Source organism: Carettochelys insculpta, chromosome 1 (genome assembly GCF_033958435.1).
Source record: "Carettochelys insculpta isolate YL-2023 chromosome 1, ASM3395843v1, whole genome shotgun sequence".
Taxonomy (NCBI): domain Eukaryota; kingdom Metazoa; phylum Chordata; order Testudines; family Carettochelyidae; genus Carettochelys; species Carettochelys insculpta.
Window position 1 is genome coordinate 262481915 of NC_134137.1, and position 15006 is coordinate 262496920.

At 47.2% G+C, this 15006-nt stretch overlaps 1 protein-coding gene and 1 pseudogene across 10 annotated transcripts in view; one reads left to right on the top strand and one right to left on the bottom strand.

Moving 5' to 3' along the window:
* ERC1 (ELKS/RAB6-interacting/CAST family member 1) overlaps positions 1-15006 on the bottom strand; it is a 509051-nt gene that overhangs the window by 118269 nt on the left and 375776 nt on the right. The window lies entirely within an intron of this gene.
* On the top strand, positions 7098-14734 carry LOC142019355 (polyadenylate-binding protein 1-like; annotated as a pseudogene).

Consider the following 15006-nt stretch of genomic DNA (forward strand, 5'->3'; position numbering starts at 1 on the left):
ATCCTGCATAAGTCAAATTTTGCATAACTCAGGGGAGCCAGGAAACTGACCTGCACAGCACTGCTAGTCAGTTTCCTGTCTCCTGTGAGTGGCAGGCAGCCGAGAGCCTGTCTCTCTGCTCTCCTGTCAGTGGCAGCAGCAAAGAGTCAGGCTGCTGCCCCTGACAGCAGCTGGGAAACCGCTCCTGTTAGGGATGGCAGCCTGACTTTTGCCGGCACTGACAAGAGTGGGGCAGCAGCCTGAATACATGTGTTCAATGGTAAAATCCACAGTCTCCAAACTTTAGTAGAGTCTACTTTTATGTGGTGAAAGTCTCTGGATCAATACTGGGTTAACTTACCAATACTCGCACTCTAAATTCTGGAAGAAAAGAGCGATGGCAGTAACTTCACTGTTATCTCTTAGACACTTTGGGTGCGTCCACACTTGCATTCCTCTTTTGAAAGAGGCATGCAAATAAGGGAAATTAAAAATGAAAATGAGGTGCAGGTTCTGGCACCTCATTTGCATATTCTTATTTCAAAAGAGTGTCTTTCGAAAGAAGAAAACCAGTGTAGACACTGCTCTTTCAAAAGTAAACCCCATCTTCAAAAGAATACTTCTGCCCATAAAAAAAGGGAAGAAGGGTTTTTTCAAAGATGGGGTTTACTCTGGAAAGAGCAGTGTCTATACCGGTTTTCCTCTTTCGAAAGAAGCTCATTCGAAAGAAGAATATGCAAATGAGGTGCCAGGTGAAAATATGTGCCTCGTTTGCATTTTCAATTTCCCTCATTTGCACACCTCTTTTGAAAGAGGAATGCAAGTGTAGACGCAGCCTTCCTGAAAATCTACATAGTTGACAATATTCATTGCTGTGCTTACAATATCCCATACATATTAAATAGTGCTAGGAAAATGTGGTGTTGCTATATACATGCACTTTTTATTGTGTTCCTACTTACACTCTTTTAATTTGAAATTACATTTATTATCACTTGAAACAGAAAAACCTGCCTTTATGTGCTTCTTTTCTACAATGCTCCACTAAGGAAAGTGCTGATTGCTGTGAAAATACCTGTGACTGTGAATATTTAGATAGAAATTAATTTTAAATATTATGCATTTACCATCATATATTGCCTGGAGTGAAAACAGAACATATTAATAGCTATACTGAACCTGATTATTGCTGATAAATAAAATAGAGGGTATGGTAATATTTTGCCCCAGTAATTTTACCAAAATAGAGTTATGGCTGATTATTGCACATTTTCCTTTGTATGATCAATAGGGAAATTTTGGGGTTTCAAAAACATTATACATAAGTCAAAGATAAAATGTAATCTTTATTCAAATGCAGTGTTTTTATAGCTGTGTCATTCTCAGGAATCACAGAGACAAGGTGGGTAAAGTAATACCTTTTAGGCTGTGGCCACACTAGCCCTCCTTTCAGAGGGGCTGTGGTAATGTGGCACTTTGGGATATAGTAATGAGGCATCTGGTTTTGAGAATAAGGGACTTTCGAAATCAGAGGTCTGTTTCAAAAGGCCCCCCAGGTACACGGGTGGCTGCGTTTTGAGACTGGCAGTTTCGAAGTGTGTGCGGTCACCATCATGCTAATGAGGCACTGCATATTCATGGGACCAACTTCTGTTGATGAGAGAGACAAGCTTTCAAGCTGTGCCCAGAATCTGAAAGAGCTCTACATAAGCTTGGAAGTTCGTCCCTCTCAGAAATGGAAACTAGTTCAATAAAAGATATTACTTCACCCACTTTGTCCCTCTGAGGTATTTTTGAGCATTTTAACCATGTTTTCACCCATGTATGAACTGTATGATGCATTTACAAATATTTTTAATACAAATTTAATATGTCAGTTATTTTGAACCAGTTTAGGACCAGTTTAGGCAAATATTGTGAAAATTGCAGTAAAAAAATTCTTTAATTGGTATCACATGCCAATTGGTTGATAGCCAGGTAACTTTGGATGTGCTGGGACAGAAAACTGCAGTGATTCTTGTGGCAAACTTTTAACATAAGATTTTTTCTCATTTTTCACTACATCAAATTTCAAATAATTGTCCCTCTTGCTGGAATGGAATGACAACAGTCGTAGCCTTTCCGTATTGTAATGTGAAATAAATTAATTAGCTATAATCAATATAGCCTTATAAACAATGTAACCGTATAATTTTGGAGGCACTAAGTTCGTTATAATAAATGTATGTTGTGATACTAATTAAATACAAGATACAGGCTTTAGGCTTTAGCACCCAGCACCTGTGTTAAATTAAATCTAGTTCTTTGTGATGTCACTGTATTCTGTATATTCTGATGTTAAGCTGTAACAAGTGATATCACATCACGCTATGGGACAAAACCTGGCGCATCCACAGGCAGCATTATACCTCTCCCTGTTCAGATGTAACACCTCTCTTGACAGTGTTCTGTCAACACAACATTTGTGCAGACACCCGGGGGCCCTTTATTTGACAGACAGGACTTCTGGTTTACCAGGCAGCCCTTTTTTGCAGAGCTTCCAGTCAGCTGTTCTGTCGAGAGAGGGCTGAACAGTCTGGCTGCTCTCTGTTGACAGAGCAAATTGCTCTTTCAATCTGCTTTTATCTGTAGATGTGATTTGCTGACAGAAGTTTTGCTGGGAAATCCCTTCTGACAGTAACTTTGGTCAACAGAGGCTTCTTGTGTACATGTAGCCATGCAGTACAGATGAGGCTTTTTATGCTCATGTTTGATAAAACTGAAATAGTAATTTTAAAGTTAGAGTGACCAAGTGTACTAAGATTCATTAGATAGTCTCAGAGGTAGCCATGTTAGTCTGTAACTTCTTTAACATTGCAGTTTAACACTGTGACTCTACCAGGAAAAAATAAAATCAGATTTGATCCCTATTGTGAAATTAGAGCACATGCGATTATTCCACTTTCACAGTGAAATTAGAAGTTCCCCAAAATAATGTTGTTATAGTTTTCCTATGATGTCATCCATGCTATCACAATTATTCTCTGCATGAATAAAACCAAAGATCAAAGTAAAATAATACTCAAGGGATGGACTGCTAGTATTCTTGTATGGCATCCAAGTTCTGTCTCTCTCACATACACATACACAGTATGTACGAGAATGCACAGTGCTTATCCTTTGAAACATCATCAGTTCAGCACTGATTAGAGCCTGTCGTTATTCTATTTTTATCACCTATAAAGTGCCTCAACATCACAGTCATAATCAGTGTGCTGTGGAGTACAAAACCTCTTTTAGAAATCCTCTTTCCATTATTATTTACCAAAAGTCTTCTTCATCTTTTTGTGATTTGCCAGGAAGAGAGACCACGGTAGGATCTTTACAGTTTCCTGAAGCAGGGCAATTTTAAAGACATCTTGATTCCGTTAGGGTGTGTAGGTCACAGAACAACCTTACCTTGCCTGGTAGTTAAAGCATCAGGGGTGCAGTGAATGGATGATTTTTATGACTTTGTACTGGACTTCTCCAGCAAGCAATGCATTATCTAAGAATACAGCATGTTAGGCATTGCAGTGCTGAGGATTTCTTAACAGTTTGGAATAGGGTTTTTCCCCGCGCCCCCCGCCCCCGGTGGAATGCACCAGAACAGAGTTCTGGCACATTTTTTCCATTAGAACACCAGAAAATTTTTTACCGTCACTCTGCAGCAGTGCTGGGACCAGGCACGACCCCCCATGGACCAGCTGCAGATTGGGACAGGGCAGGAGCCCCTGCTGGTCCCACAGCTGTGTGGGGATGGAGCAACTGCTCCCATGGACCTGCCGCAGTGTGGCAACCAGGCAGGAGCCCCAGCTGGTCCTGCAGCAGAGTGGCAAGTAGGCAGGAACCCCTGCCAGTCCTGTAGCAGCATGGGGACAGGAGAAGGAGCCCGGGCTGGTCCCACAGCAGCATGGGGACCAAGGCAGGAGCCCCTGCCACCCTGCAGCATCATGGGGATCAGGGCAAGAGCCCCTGCTGCCCTGCAGCCGTGTGGGGACTGGGGTATTAAAACTGAATAGCCTAACCCCTATGAGGAATCATCAGACTTGAGCTGATCACACCTTATTCTAGAAGAAAAGCACTGTTTTGGAAAGTTTACACACTCTTTTTCAAAAGTATTATGTGGCTGACCAAAAAGTAAGAATGGGACTAGAACAAGAATGGTGGTTACAGTACAGTAAGGGGGAACTGTGGTTTTGATGACATCATACTCATTGCATTCACATTTTACTTACTGACATTTTTGCCATTTTGTATTTTTCTTCCAGTGTGCATGTGTTGGGGTGGCGGGGGGGGGGGGTGGGGAGGAAGGGTTACGAATACCTTAATAAACCTCATAAAACAAGCAGTCCTTTAATACCTTAAAGACTAACATATTTATTTATTAGGTAATGAGCTTTCACTCTGAAGTTGTGGGTTTTACCCATGAAAGCATACTACCTAATAAACAAATCTGTTACTCTGTAAAGTACTACAGGACTGATAGCATGGATGGCAGTAGAGGAAAACTACACTAAGAACATCGGTTTGGGGAGCTTTTAATGTCACTGTGGAACTGGGATAATCACATGTGCTCTAATCTCACAACAAGAATCAAATCTGGTTTCTTTCCTGATAAAGACGCAATATTAAACTGCAATATCAGAGAAGCTGTGACTTGAGTCCTTTCCTTTAAGGGTTATTTTAAATGTTTTGTCCATCTAAGCAAGACCTTTGTGTTAGTTTTCGTTATCTCTGCAAGCTTTCCAATCACTTATTGAACAGTTTTGCTCTCTCCCCACACTAGACACAACTCACTTCTTGTCTTAATCTTAGATTTAAGCAGTATGTTCTGCACAGATGAGGAACATGACTGTTGAAGAGCAGACAGAATCAGATTTTAATTGCCAAAATTGTCAGTTGATAGGACTACAGACCAGAACTAAGAATTCTGCTCTGCTGCTGAGGTGGAGGATCCAAAGACAGAGAATACAAAGATCCCATAAGACAGCTGAAGAAGATATATAAACCACTACTGATGGGGCAATCAGAATTATCTTTGCACTATCTTGACATATCTTCCTTATTACTCTCTGGAGCAACAGACAAGCAAGAAGAGGAGTATACAGAAGGCCCCTTCCCCAGTTCAAACGGGAAGCATTTGAGATGGACTGACTGTTCCTTCCAGAACGGCCAATACTTTTTGTTGGCCCTCACAGTGAATGGGTCCATATTTGGTTGGCCCAAAGCGGAAAGATGCTTTGAATTAAATGATGCCTCAGGAACTATTTGTATATTTGACAACTTTCTCTGTTGAAACAATCTGCAAATCACATTGATCCCTTCTGCTAAAGGAAAGGCCACTGGATAAATATCTGGGAGAATACACTATACCTGTCTAACGGAACTGGAAGGGATGTTGAGAGGTCATTGAGTCTAGTCCCCTGCACTCACAGCAGGACCGACGACCATCCCTGATGTATCTATTTGCCCAAGATCCCTAAATCGCCCCACTCAAGGACTGAACTCACAACACTGGGGTTAGCAGGCCAATGCGACTAGTCCCATAAGCTGTTTGCCTCTGCACGTAGCTAAATGGAATGAGCATCTCCATTTGGTGGTATAATATACAGCAGATGTATTGTCCACTGAACAAGCTGCCCACATATGATGGGGAAGGAACAATTTGAGAGCCAGATGTGTGGCTTTTAATTCCAACATGATGATGTGCAAGCTTTTCCCCTGAGAAACTCAGTCACTAAAACAGTAAGATGACTCAAATGCAGAAGGGTGGGGGAATTCCATCAGGGTAGTTTCTTGAACTGAATGATACAGCCCTTTATAATATCTGGATGACAGCTGTCTGATGAAATAAGCCTTCACTTGCAGATAAAATGGGCTAGGCTGTCTCCAATCAGAGGAAGGGAAGGATTCTTGCTGATTGGTTCTGTACTCTCTAGCCTCACATGAAATCTAAGAGCTTGGTTTACATTAAGCACTCTGTCTACACGAGAGTGATCTGTCCACAGAAGTAACTGTCAGAAGATAACTTCCGACAAAACTTCTTTTGACTGATTATACCCAGACTGCAATGTGGATTGAAAGAGTGATTCACTCTGTTGACAGAGAGTGGCTGGACTGCCCAGCCACTTTCTCAACAAAATGGCCAACTGGAAGCACAGCAGAAAAGGCTGCACCGTGTTCTGGAAATCAGATATCTGTGACAGAGGCATTCTGCCTCATAGGGGAGTGGCAGAACGCTGTCAACAAAAGCATGGCATTCTGTGAATTTACTGTCAACAGACCGCCTTGGGAATGTGGATGTTCCATGGCTTTTGTGGACAAAAATGCCAGTTTTGTCAAAAAAAAAAAAAAAACTCTCTAGTTTAGACTTCTCTATTGTAGAAGAAATCAAGCAAGGTGGGCCACTGACTTTAATATCTTCAGTTTTTCCAGAACTCATCCATCTTTCTACTGAAAAGACCATTCCCTCTTTGAAGGGAAGATTTCCCACCTTAATTACAGAACCCAGAGACAGAGAAGAGAAACATCTCCTCAAAGTAACTACAGAAGCCTTGTTCCATCAGAAGAGTCTGAGGCATCAAAGGAAGACTTGAGATCACGGTTTTCCATATTTTTGACACTCTTGTCCCCAGGCCGCTGTCAGTGCTGTGTGTGCAGTGTGTGCGCTCTGACCCCCCAGACACGCCAGCCCAGCCTCACCGCACCATTTAGTACTAAAAGTACTAAAAATACTTAAAAAAAAATCCAAAAAAATTGTAAAAATCCTGAAAAACCCATAAAAATCCCCCCAAAACCGGCTGGTTTGATATAAAATAACCCGGTGAAGCGAAACCCTGCACCCAACACAGCTGAGAGGAAACACCGAGCCCACCTGACCCCTGCCTAGAGCAAAAGCAGCCGAGACCTCCACCAGGGCCGGCCTTGATCTCACCGGGCCCTATGCGCCGAGAATCCGCCCCCCAGAGCTGTTACATTTCGAATTCTCCACTTGCCCCTCACTGAGCCTGGGGCTGCTGTGGCCTCCTCACCTTAGTCTCACCCCTTCCCCAGCTGGAGACGGCAGCAGCATGAACCCCCGCACCCCCAGCTACTCCATGGCCTCCTTGTACATTGGGGACCTGCACCCCGACATCACCGAGGACATGCTCTACAAGAAGTTCAGTCCTGCCAGACCCATCCTCTCCAGCCGCGTATGCCGGGACATGATCATGCGCAGGTCCCTGGGCTACACCTACGTCAACTTCCAGCAACCTGCTGACGCTGAATGAGCTTTGGGTACTATGAACTTTGATGTCATTAGAGGCAAACCAGTGCGCATCATGTGGTCTCAGCATGATCCATCTCTACACAAAAGTGGTGTCGGAAACATCTTCATTAAAAACTTAGACAAATCAATTGACAATAAAGCTTTGTATGATACATTTTCTGCTCTTGGAAATATCCACTCTTGTAAAGCGGTATGCGATGAAAACGGGCCCAAAGGCTGTGGATAGAGAAGTTACTCACTGTAGTAACGGTGGTTCTTCAAGATGTGTCCCCGTGGGTGCCCCACAACAGGTGTCGGGCTCGCCCGGCGCCGCAGATCGGAAATCTTCCAGCAGTTTCTCCTGGATCGCGCATGCGCCGGCGCACGCCGCTCCCCTGCGTGCCCCTGGCCATGTGCGCGATCTGGTCCCCGCCAGTTCCTTGACCAACCGCCTTGAATGCTCCTGAAAAACACTAGACAGAGATCCGAAGCGGGGAGGATGGGCGGGTGGTGGAGCACCCATGGGGACACATCTCGAAGAACCACTGTTACTATGGTGAGTAACTTCTCTTTCTTCTTCGAGTGGTCCCCATGGGTGCTCCACAATAGGTGACTACCCAGCAGTAACCCAAGTAAGGAGGTGGGTAATCAGTTTATGTGCAGCTTGCCCCCGAGAGGACTGCTGTCAACAGATGGGTATCCTCTTCGAATACCCGGTGCAGTGCATAATGCTTGGTGAAGGTGTCGTAGGATGACCAGGTCGCCACCCTACAGATGTCTTTCAACGCGATACCCTTGAAGAAGGCTGTTGACGCCATCACCGCCCTGGTGGAGTGAGCCCTGGGCGGGACCAGCAAAGGGGTCTTTCGAAGCTCGTAACACATTTTTATACAGGACACAATGTGCTGTGAAATTCTCTGTGAAGAGAGGCCTTCCCCTTTTGACCTGGGAGCGAGAGACACTAGGAGCCTGTCCGTTTTCCGGAAGGACTTAGTTCTGTCTATGTAGAAGGCCAATGCCCTCCTCACATCCAGGAGATGCAGGCGTGCCTCCTTGCTGGAGCTGTGAGGCTTCGGGTAAAACGACTGCAAAACTATTGGTTCGTTAAGATGGAACTCTGAAGAAACTTTTGGAACAAAGGCTGGGTGCAGCCTAAAGGTTACTGCCTCCTTTGAGAATACTGTGCAGTGTGGCATTGCCATCACTGCTGTGAGCTCACTTACCCTGCGGGCTGACGTAATTGCAAGGAGGAAGGATGTTTTTATCGTAAGGAGACGTAGGGGAACTGTGGCTAATGGTTCGAAAGGTGGACCCGTTAGCGTGCTGAGCACCAAGTCCAAATTCCACGATGGTGGAAGCGGCTTCCGAGGGGGGTACAGGTTTACCAGCCCCTTCAAGAACCTGGTAACGATAGGATGGGAGAATACCATGGGCCCTTCCTCTGTATGCTGAAATGCTAATATGGCGGCGAGGTAGACTTTTAGCGAGGATAAAGAAAGCCCGCCCCTCTTGAGGTCCAATAAGTATTCTAGTATTACTGGTATAGGAGCATCAAGGGGAGCTAACTGCTTGGCGGAACACCAGGCTGTGAATCGAGTCCATTTCTGTTTGTAAGTCTTCCTGGTGGAGGTCCTTCGGCTACTCTCCAGGACTTGTTGTACTTCCTCCGTACATGTGCCCTCTAAGGAGCTGAGCCATGGATTAACCATGCTTGTAGGCGCAGACCCTGAGGATGCGGGTACACTATGGACCCCCGAGCCTGCGTGAGTAAGTCCGGCGCCACCGGTAGAGGGAGTGGCGAGCGGTCCAACATGCGCAAAAGCAAGGGAAACCATTGCTGCCGATCCCACATTGGGACTATGAGTATCATGTGAACTCTCTCCCTTCTGGCTTTCTGCAAGACCTTGTGGATAAGCACTGTGGGGGGGAACGCGTAAAGTAGGGGGCCCCTCCAGGAAATTATGAATGCGTCCCCCAGGGGCCCCCGCCCCACTCCTACCCTGGAGCAGTACTGGGGACACTTCTTGTTGCACTGGGTGGCAAACAGATCGATCTGGGGAAACCCCCATGTATGAAAAATGGGCCGTAGCAGATCGGAGCAGATCTGCCATTCGTGCGTGAGTGCGAAGCGCCTGCTCAGCTGGTCTGCTTTCACATTGTGAGCACCCGGCAAGTACGAGGCTTTTAACGTTATGTTGTTGGCGATGCACCAGTTCCACAATCAGACTGCTTCCGCACATAGGGCACGGGATCGTGCTCCTCCTTGTCGACTGATGTAAAACATAGTGGAAGTATTGTCAGTATTGATACCGACTACTCTGCCATGTAGGTAATCTCGAAAATGTTTCCAGGCGTTGAACACTGCTCTGAGCTCCAGTACGTTTATGTGCAGTGTCTGTTCCGCAGGGGACCATAGCCCTTGCATCACCTTGTCGCCGATGTGCGCTCCCCATCCTATGTGGGAGGCGTCGGTAGTAAGAAAAATAGAAATTTGTGGTTGGTGAAAGGGCACCCCTACTAGCAGGTTCTTGGGGTTTTCCCACCACGCCAGGGATCTGCGCACCTCTGTCGTGGGCGACACCACCCTGTGGACAGTGTGGGATGCCAGTTTGTAGACACTCGCCAGCCAATGCTGCAGTCTTCGCATGTGCAATCTTGCATTCTGTACCACAAACGTCGCTGCCGCCATGTGGCCCAGCAGCTGTAAGCACGTTAAGACCGGCACCGTGGGGCTGTATGTGATGACTTGCACCAGCGAACTGATGGCGCGGAAGCGGGCATCGGGTAGGTACACCCTTGCTGTGATAGAGTTTATGCGTGCTCCTATGAACTCTATGTCTTGTGTGGGATTGGTCTTTGACTTTGCGAGGTTGATGACTACGCCCAGTGAAGAAAACGTGTCAGCTATGACATGCATCATGCGTAGGACCTCTGTCTTCGAGGCCCCTTTCAGCAGGCAGTCGTCCAGGTATGGGAAAATAAACACCCCCTGTCTGTGCAGGTAGGCTGACACCACTGCCAGGACTTTGGTAAAGACTCTGGGGGCTGAGGAGAGGCCGAATGGAAGAACCTTGTACTGGAAGTGTTCCTTGCCGACCATGAAGCGGAGGAAGCGCCTGTGTGCTGGGTGGATCGTTATATGAAAGTAAGCATCTTGTAAGTCGAGGGGTGCAAACCAATCTCCATCGTCCAGTGCAGTGAGTATGGAGGTGACTGTAATCATCCGAAAGCGCTGCTTGCGCAAGTAGCGGTTGAGGCCTCGAAGATCTAAGATGGGCCTCCAGCCTCCTGTTTTCTTCTCTGTTAGGAAGTAGCGTGAATAAAAACCTTTCCCCTGGAATTGTTCCGGCACTCTTTCCACCGCCCCTATGAACATAAGGTGGTTCACCTCCTGCTTGGGCCTTGCCTCGTGGGCAGTGTCCTGGAGGTGAGGCCTGGAGGGAGGTTTCATCGGTGGGAGCAACTAGAAGGGGATCACGTAACCCGTGGCTATGATCTCCAGCACCCATTTGTCTGTGGTGATCTTTTGCCACTGGGGGTAAAACGGTCTGAGGCGATGATGGAACATGAGATGAGAGTGGCATTGAGCGATGGTAGTGATAGTGCAGCCCTCGACACACCCGTCAAACTTGTTGCCTTTGGGTCTGTCCCGAGGGCGTACGGCTTTGTTGAGAAAGTTGCCTGGGAGTTCTGTACTGTTGCTGCTGTTGATGGTGCCCTTGGTCGTAACCCCATTGATACTGAGCACGCTGTGGTTGGTACGGGTAGCGTCTTTGCTGAGGATAATATTTTTTCTTCCTATATGGAGGAGTATAAATACCCAAGGTTCTAAGTGTAGCTCTCGAGTCCTTACGGGAGTGGAGGACCGAGTCGGTTGAGTCTGCAAACAGATTTTGCATGTGAAAGGGAAGGTCCACGATCTTCACCTGTAGGTCCCTCGGGATACCCGATGTCTGGAGCCAGGATTCTCTACACATGACCACTGCTGTAGCCGTTGAACGTGCTGCCGTATCTGCCACATCCAGGGCAATCTGGACTCCTGTCCGAGATGCTGCATAGCCCTCTTGCACAATTGCCTTTAACACCGGCTTCTTATCTTCCAGAAGTGAATCTGTGAGAGAAGTAAGCCTGGAGTAATTATCAAAATTACGGTTCGCTAGGTGTGCCGCATAATTTGCCATTCTCAATAGCAGGGTAGAAGAGGAATATACCTTCCTGCCAAACAGCTCTAGCTTCTTGGCATCTTTATCCGATCCCCCCGATTTGTACTGAGAAGTCTTTGACCTCTGCTGGGACGATTCGACCACCACCGAGTTTGGTTGTGGGTGACTGAAGAGGAACTCCATGCCCTTTGCCGGGACGAAGTACTTCTTATCTGCTCTCTTGTTCGTAGGCGGAACAGAGGCCAGAGTCTGCCATATGGTAGTGGCTGACTCCATAATGGCTTCGTCCAGCGGAATAGCAATTTTGGATGAAGCTGGGGGTCTCAAATTTTTCAGGAGTTTGTGATGTTTCTCCTGCACTTCTGCCGTTTGAATGCCTTGCGTGAAAGCCACCCTTTTAAACAGCTCCTGAAACTGTTTAAGGTCATCCGGGGGAGAGACATCACCGGGGGCCATGGCCTCATCTGGGGAGGATGAGGAGGAACCACTAGGGTAAACCCCCCTCGAACTCTCAGGTCCTGCGGCCGATGATACACTTGCTCGCTGGAGGATTGTAAAGGAAAGTCTTGGGGTTCTAAAATTAACTCCCCTTGAGATAACTGTGTTTCCATCCCCGATCGGGAGTGTCCACAGGGGTACTGAATGGCCGGGGGGGACCTGCCCCTGGGCGTAGGCCTGTTGTGTCTGTGTCCAGCATAAGAAGAACGACCATGGCAGCACGGGCAAGAGTCCGGTGATGGAGACCTAGACCACTCTCGGGGTGTGTACCCCCGATGTCTGGGAGAGTGAGACCTCTGCGATGACACAGATAGAGGTGAAACTGGTTTGTGATAGTACTCCAGGGGATCCAATCCCAGAAAAGGTGAAGGTGGCCCAAGCCATGGTGACATTGGTTGGAGGAACGGAGAAGGAGGTTCTGGATAGGCCTGTGGAGACCCAGGCCTTCTGGGTGGCGCGTGTATCACAGGGGGAGGGCTTGTTGCTGGTAGCAGCGCAGCCCTGTCTGGAGAAGGGCTGCGGTGCCAGGCTTTTGATTTTGCCTTGCCCCTCCCCTGCGGGGCTGGCACAGCCCCCTCCCGTGCCAGGGATCTCGGCCCCGCTGTCAGCGCCGCGCTCGGCACACTCAGCTGCGGTGCCGCACGGGTAACTTCCTCCGGTGCCTGCAGGCTCCGCGCCTGGCGGCCCTGCACCATTGGTGGCGTGGGGGCCGGTGCCGCCTGTGGCGGTGCCGCCGGTTCCAGCGCTTGCCTCGCTGATGCTCTAGGCACCGTGTGTGCTGGCTGTTGTGTAACCGGAGGCTCAGCCTCTGCCACGTGTGCTGCTGCGCTGCCGCTTGCCTGAATATGCGGCTGGGGACTGTGTGCTCCGCCCGTCCCGCTCGCTGAAACCGCCGGCAAGGATCGAGCTGGGGAGAGTTTCCTCCGTTTCTGCACTGAGGGAGTCAGAGAAGCTGCCTTCCTCTTATGTAACCCAGAGGGCCCTTCTGGGTGAGGCTTCTCCGGCAAGTCCGGCTGGAGGGCGTTGTCAAACAAGAGCATTTTAAGACGCATTTCTCTGTCTTTCCTGGCCCTGGCTGTGAGCTTAGCACAGTGAGAACACTTCTGGGTAACGTGATTCCCCCAGGCATCGGATGCATTCACTATGCCCATCGGAGGCCGGCATAGCTTCACGGCAGGACTCACACTTTTTAAAACCTGAAGAGGCCATCGCGCTGAGTCCTTTACTGTTAATAGGGTACTTAGCACTTAATCCGTGCCTGTTTACCCGAATCGCGGACACCAGCCTGCGGGGCAGCGGGCGGCCTACTGGCCTTCACGTCCACTTTCTTCTCCGCTCCTCTCTCTCTTTTTATTTTATATATATATATATATATATATTTATATTCTTTGTCCTCTTTTTTTTTTTTTTTTTTTTTAAACCAGGAAAAAACAACAATTTACACGTAGAAACACTATCTAATCTGACTCTGGCCGTAGCCTGAGCGGATTCCGTCTGCAGTCGATGGCGGTTGAGAAGGAACTGGCGGGGACCGGATTGCGCATGTGGCCGGTGGCGTGCAGGGGAGTGGCGCGCGCCGGCGCATGTGCGATCCAGGAGAAACTGTTGGAAGATTTCCAATCTGTGGCGCCGGGCGAGCCCGACACCTATTGTGGAGCACCCACGGGGACCACTCGAAGAAGAATTCTTCATTTTGAGACACAAGAAGTAGCAGAAAGAGCTACTGCAAAAACGAATGACGTGCTGCTTAATGATCACAAAGTATTTGTTGGAAGATTTACATCCCGTAAAGAACGAGAAGCCGAACTTGGAGCTAGAGCAAAGGAGTTCACCAATGTTTATGTCAAGAATTTTGGAGAAGACATGGATGATGAAAGACTTAAGGAACTCTTTGGCAAATTTGGGCCTGCCTTAAGTGTGAAAGTTATGACTGATGAGAGTGGCAAATCCAAAGGTTTTGGCTTTGTTAGCTTTGGGAGACATGAAGACGCCCAAATAGCTGTTGATGAAATGAATTCTGGGATGCATTAACAGGTATGTCGTGAACAAGACATGAGAAGTCATTCTTCCGCTCTACTCTGTGCTGGTTAGGCCCCAGTTGGAGTACTGTGTCCAGTTCTGGGCAACACATTTCAAGGAAGATGTGGAGAAATTGGAAAGGGTCCAGAAAAGAGCAACAAGAATCATCAACGGCCTAGAGAACATGACTTCTGAAGAAAGGCTGAAAGAATTGGTCTTGTTTAGTTTAGAAGAAAGAAGATTAAGGGGGAGATATTATAGCGGTTTTCAGGTATCTAAAAGGGTGTCATAAGGAGGAGGGAGAAAACTTGTTCTTCTTGGCTTCTGAGGATAGAACAATAAGCAATGGGCTTAAACTGCACCAAGGGAGGTTTAGGCTGGACATTAGGAAAAAGTTCCTGACTGTCAGGGTGGTCCAACACTGTAATAAATTGCCTAGGGAGGTTGTAGAATCTCCATCTCTGGAGATATTTAAAAACAGTTAGATAAGTATTTATCAGGGCTGGTCTAAGCAGTACTTAGTTCTGCCATGAGGGCAGGGGGCTGGACGCGATGACTTCTCAACATCCCTTCCAGTCCTAGCATTCTATGATTCTATGAATGGAAAGGAGCTCAACGGAAAGTAAACTTATGTTGGCCGTGCTCAAAAACAGTGGCAAACAGAGCTCAAGTGCAAATTTGAACAAATGAAGCAGGACAGGATCACCAGATACCAGGGTATAAACCCTTCTGTGAAAAATCTTGATGATGGGATTGATGATGAGCGTCAAAGAAAATAATTCTCCCCATTCGGTACAATCACTAGTGCAAAGCTCATGATGGAAGGTGGCTGTAGCAAAGGGTTTGCATTAGGATCTCATTTGCTAGTTTCCTTTTATCATTTATCAATACCTACACAATGACATCTTTTCCCACAAAATGAATTCATAGCAGGCCATAAGTTCTTGACAATTTTGCCACATTAAACACCAAGACAGGAAGAAGAGGACCATCTTTTAAATTAGGGAATGAATCTTCTTTCCGTCTTTATCAGCAACAGTGGAATGTACTTGTCTTGACTTCAACTTGCTACAGACA